We start from the raw sequence: 6,002 nt of genomic DNA on the forward strand, positions 1-6,002 counted from the left end.
GCAGGAAATGGGCTACAGGTGCCGCATTCCCCAGGTCAAGCCACTTTTGAACCAGAAACAGCGGCAGAAGCGCCTGACCTGGGCTACAGAGAAGCAGCACTGGACTGTTGCTCAGTGGTCCAAAGTACTTTGTTCTGATGAAAGCAAATTTTGCATGTCATTCAGAAATCAAGGTGCCAGAATCTGGAGGAAGACTGGGGAGAAGGAAATGCCAAAATGCCAGAAGTCCAGTGTGAAGCACCCACAGTCAGTGATGGTCTGGGGTGCCATGTCAGCTGCTGGTGTTGGTCCACTGTGTTTTATCAAGGGCAGGCTCAATGCAGCTAGCTATCAGGAGATTTTGGAGCACTTCATGCTTCCACCTGCTGAAAAGCTTTATGGAGATGAAGATTTCATTTTTCAGCATGACCTGGCACCTGCTCACAGTGCCAAAACCACTGGTAAATGGTTTACTGACCATGGTATTACTGTGCTCAACTGGCCTGCCAACTCTCCTGACCTGAACCCCATAGAGAACCTGTGGGATATTGTGAAGAGAAAGTTGAGAGACGCAAGATCCAACACTCTGGATGAGCTTAAGGCTGCTATTGAAGTATCCTGGGCCTCCATAACACCTCAGCAGTGCCACAGGCTGATTGCCTCAATGCCACGCCGCATTGAAGCAGTCATTCATGCAAAAGGATTCCCGACCAAGTATTGAGTGCATAACTGAACATGATTATTTGAAGGTTGGCGTTTTTTGTATTAAAAACACTTGTCTTTCATTGGTGGGATGAAATATGCTAATTTTTTGGGACAGGCAGTTTGGGTTTTCATGAGCTGTATGCCATAATCATCAATATTAAAACAATTAAAGACCTGAAATATTTCAGTTGGTGTGCAATGAATCTGAAATATATGAGTTTCATTTTTATCATTACATTATGGAAAATAATGACCTTTATCACAATATGCTAATTTTTTTAGAAGGACCTGTATATGAAGGAGACGCATCCCCCTCACATTTAATTAATATTTGTTTGCACACACACACCCCCACACACATACACCTGCACACACAAAATTACCATGAAATATTAGTTCACCCAGCGCTCTGTTTCAATTTCTTCGTGAACAAAGCCATTCTATTTGATTAGTAGGAGAATACTGAAACAACTAAAAGTCCACTCCGGATTTTCCTGATTACCTACAGCAACTCCCCACACTGCATGCAGTTTCCTCGAGGTCACTTGGCTTGGCAGGGCGCTCATCTCTTCAGGGATTTTTTGTTGACGAGGTGCGGGGAGGAGGGAGAGACACCTTTGCTTGTGTAACGTGACGTTAGTTCTAGCAGATGTCGACGGGACGGGGGGGGGGGGGGGGATACATGAGAGAAGCAGAGCACTACATCCATAGCATCTTAGCTAGCGTGTCTGTAATGCACACCACTAGCTTAATGCTACATTAGTGCTGGCAACTGGGGGGTTTGGATGCGTGAGAGAAGCAGAGCGTAAAAGAAAAGCTGTTGGTCAGGCTACTTCTTGTTGTGCTGTGCTTTGTAGAAGTAATTGAATCAAGTGTTTACTTATGTAGGTAAACTTAGATGTTTGAAAACCCATTAAAATACACCAGAATGCAGGAAATTGAATCTACTTTATTCACATTTTTCTGGAGGAGGACCCCCAGACCCACCTCACCTGTGTGTCCCTCTTACATTACAAATGCTTCTGAAGCCATTGGAGTCAATGTACTTCAAAATGGCTATCACAGATAAGTGTCCATTGCCAACACAAATATGGCTACAACGCAATCAGATCTACTGATACTGAGCTAAACTTTGATGTGGTAACTAGTGGTGAAAAGCTGGGACATCTGAGGCTTACAAGATTTACTGGGTTGTGGAAAATGGAGTTTACATACCTGGGCATCTTGTTTACAAGTAATGGTAGGATGGGGCAGGAGATGAATTGGCGATGTCTCGGGGGCCTTGTCCTCAGTAATCAGGTTGTTGCTTTGGTAAGTTGTGGTGAAGAGTTGAGTCAAAAGATAAAGCTCTGAATTTATTGGTCTGTGTACATTCCAAACTTCACCTATGGTAATGATGTTTGGATCATGACTGAAATAACAAGATCCTGGACACCTGCATTTAAAATGAGCTTCTTTTGTATGTTAGCCAAGCTTAGCCTTAGATATCAGATAAGAACCACCATCATCCAAGAGGGAGCTTGGAGTAGAACCACTGCTATTTTACATTGACAGGAGATGGTTTAGGCATCTGGTTAGGATGCCTCCCTTTGGTTCTGTTGACACCTGCAATGACTTCACTAAATTCTTTGTTAACAAAGTGGAGTTGATCAGGGCCTCCATCCCCCGCTCCTTAGTCGACCCATCAGCTTTTGTTTCGTGTTCTGCTACTTTCAGGCAATTCAAACCAATCACACTCCCATTGTTAAACAAAGTTGCTGGTCACATGAAGCCATCAGGATCACCATCGGACCCCATCCCAGCAGCATTGTTCAAACAGGTTCTACCAGCGATTGGGCCTGCTGTTCTAACTATACTAAACAGTAGTATTGCTACAAGCGTGGTCCCAGAGGCATTCAAACATGCAGTAGTCACAACGTTAATTAAGAAACCTGGTCTTGACCCTTGCTCAAATTACAGACCAATCTCAAAACTCTCCTTTCTGTCCAAAATCCTGGAAAAAGTAGTTTTTACTCAGTTAAATCAGTTTTTAACTGAGAACAAAATCTTTGAGGTCTTTCAGTCTGGTTTCAAGCAGCTCCACAGCACCGAAACAGCTTTGGTTAGGGTTTGTAATGACATTTTAACAGCAAATGATTCTGGTCATTTTGTGGCTCTTGTACTCCTCGATCTTACTACCGCTTTCGATACTGTTGACCACAGTATCCTCATCTCTCGGCTTGAACACTGGGTTGGGATTACAGGTGCTGCATTAGACTGGTTCCGCTCATACCTCTCTGACAGGAGTTTTTGTGTGAAGGTGGGTAAAAATCTATCCACTTCAATGCCTCTTTCCTGCGGTGTCCCACAGGGCTCGATTCTCGGACCCCTTCTATTTTTGCTCTATCTGCTTCCGTTGGGGTCGATCCTAAGAAAACATGGTATTCCATTCCATTGCTACGCCGATGACTGTCAGATCTACCTGCCCCTGAAACCAGCCAGTGCTTGTTCCGTCCACCCTCTCCTCAAATGTCTGGATGACATTAAGACATGGATGGCTTAAAATTTTCTAAGTTTTAACGACCAGAAGACTGAAGTCATTGTCTTTAGCCCTAGCTCAGCTGCCGCGTCTTATCCTGTGAACCTGGACTCCCTTCAGCCTTATCTGAAGCACTCTGTTAAAACCCTCGGAGTGGTTTTTGACTCGGATTTTAAGTTCGACAAACAGATCAGTTCGGTTCTGCAGAGAAGCTTCTTCCAACTGTGGCAGGTAGCTAAGCTCAAGCCAGTGCTGTCTAGACCCGACCTTGAGACACTAGTCCATGCATTCATCACAACCCGCCTGGACTATTGTAATTCACTGTATGCTGGGGTCAGCCAGGCCTCTATCTCACGGCTACAGCTCGTCCAGAATGCTGCAGCTCGGCTTTTAACCAGTACACCGAGGTATGAGCACATCACACCAGTTCTGTCCTCCCTACACTGGCTTCCTGTGAGAACTAGGATTGATTTCAAAATTCTCCTCCTGACCTATAAGTGCCTAAATGGCCTCGCACCCATCTACCTCCCTGAGCTACTGGAACCATATGTTCCCTCTCGGGCTCTGAGAACATCCGATCAGCTGCTTTTGGTTGTTCCAAAAACACGACTGAAGCTCCGAGGAGATCGGGCGTTTTCAGTCATGGGTCCCAAACTGTGGAACAACCTACCTCCCAACATTAGCCATGCCACCTCCCTTCCTGTGTTCAAATCCCTGCGAAAAACATATCTGTTCTCTCTGGCGTTTCATACTGTGTGAGTTGATTTAGTATATCTTGTTCCATGTCTTCATTTTAATGCTGTTGTTTTAATTTTTTAAGGTATATTCTTACTGCTTTTTATTTCTTAGTGTTACCATTAGTGTTAAGCACTTTGATAACAGTCTATCTGTTTTAAATTGTGCTCTATAAATAAATATGACTTGACTTGACTTGACTTTAGAGGTTTTCTATGTACATCCCACTGGGAAGAGGCCCTGGGGCAGACCCAGATCTTGCTGGTGGGATTGTTTATCTTCTCTTGAAGGTGGACTTTGCGGTTCCTCAATAGGATCTGGAAAGCGTCACTGGAAAGAGAGGTGTCTGAGTTTATTTTCTAAATCTGTTCTTCCATGACCCGACCACAGATAAATGGTAGAATATGAAGATGGAGAAGACATATTTCTGACTTGGCCCATAGCTCATAAGCCCTATTTTAAAGCACTTATGTGTACAAGACACAAATTTGTGGGCTGTAAAGCTTGGTTCACGGTAAGGTGTATTGTGTCACTTCCTGTTTTCTCTGCTGGTATCTGGTGTAATTTGTTTGTTCAAGCAGTGATTTTCTGAATTTATCCATCTTTTGCACAGCTCTACATTATAGTACACAAACATCCTCGATATGGTTGTTTTTCTACTATTGGAGTTTGCTTGAAACACCTTTTTTCTTTCAACACGACTTGGTTTTTATCTGTGTACTGTACCGGTATTTGTGATCTGCTAGCTCTTGCTAGTGTTAGCTTAACATGGCTTCTGCTTCTCTCCCGGCTTCCTCTATTCTCACTTGCTTTGTGTGTCAGATGTTTAGCTACTCCTCTGCCTCCTTTAGAGATAATGGTAACATATGTTGTTTTATGGTAGCTTTGGAGGAGAGGCTGTCTGAACTAGAAGTTTAGCTCCACACTGTTGAGAAACCATTAGCTTGCCAGGTCCCCATATACAGTGCAGAGCCACTGAGGCTAGCTCCCATTAGTGGTTTTCCAGCAGATTCCGAGCAGTTGGAACCCCAGGCCGGCTGGGTGATGGTCCAGAGTAAGTGTGGTGCTAAACCTAAGCCCCCAGTTCACCACCAAGCATGTTCAAATTGATTTTCCTCACTCAGTGACACACCCACTGTGAAGCAGATCCTGGTCATTGGCAGCTCCATAGTCCGAAATGTGGCACTAGGGACTCTAGCAACCACAGTCAAATGCATTCTGGGGGCCAGAGTGGGTGACAAAAAAATCCTACTTAAAACTGCTGGCTACGGCTAAATATAGAAAAAGTGTTATTCAAATTGGTGGTAATGACACCCAGTTACGCCAAGTGGAGCTCACTAAAATTAATGTTGCTTCGGTGTCTGACTTTGCTAAAACCATGTTGGACTCCGTAGTTTTCTCCGATCCCCTCCTCAACCTGACCAGCGATGACATGTTTAGTCGTACGTTATCATTTAACCGCTGGATGTCCAGGTGGTGTTCTGATAACAATGTGGGCTACGTACATAACTGGAGTGCTTTTTGGGGAAAACCTGGTCTGATGCTGAGAGATGGCATCCATTCCACTTTGAATGGAGCTGCTCTTCTTTCTAGAAATACATGAAACTCAATGAATCCAATCAGCCACTTAGCCTACAAGCATGTCCTAAAAACCTGGATGGCCCTTAATTTTCTGCTTTTAAACTCATACATGATAGAAGTTGCGGTTTTTGGACCTGCACATCTTAGGAATAAACTTTTCAGTCTTTCACTTTTTCTGGATGTCATTAATTTGACCTCCAGTTCTAATGTGGTCAGAGTGGTCTGAACTTCCCTGGGAGAAACGTGACCCTCCAGTAGGAAGACTTCCGGTAAGATGGCGCCCGTGTACATGGCCTGCAATCGTTGGTTACGTACTGTAACCCCAGATTCTATGAATATAGGCGTAGCCCTTTAAGGCTGTCGCTGATGGGTTTATCCCGTTATGCGCAGCATAAGCACTGAAAAAATTTAGTCCACGCCCACCTGCTGTGTGGGCCCCACCCGGTCCGTATAAATTACGTTAAGAGCGGGAAATCGGCTCCCA

This window comes from Nematolebias whitei, chromosome 3 (assembly GCF_014905685.2).
Source record: "Nematolebias whitei isolate Nwh7 chromosome 3, NemWhi1, whole genome shotgun sequence".
NCBI classification, from domain to species: Eukaryota; Metazoa; Chordata; class Actinopteri; order Cyprinodontiformes; family Rivulidae; genus Nematolebias; species Nematolebias whitei.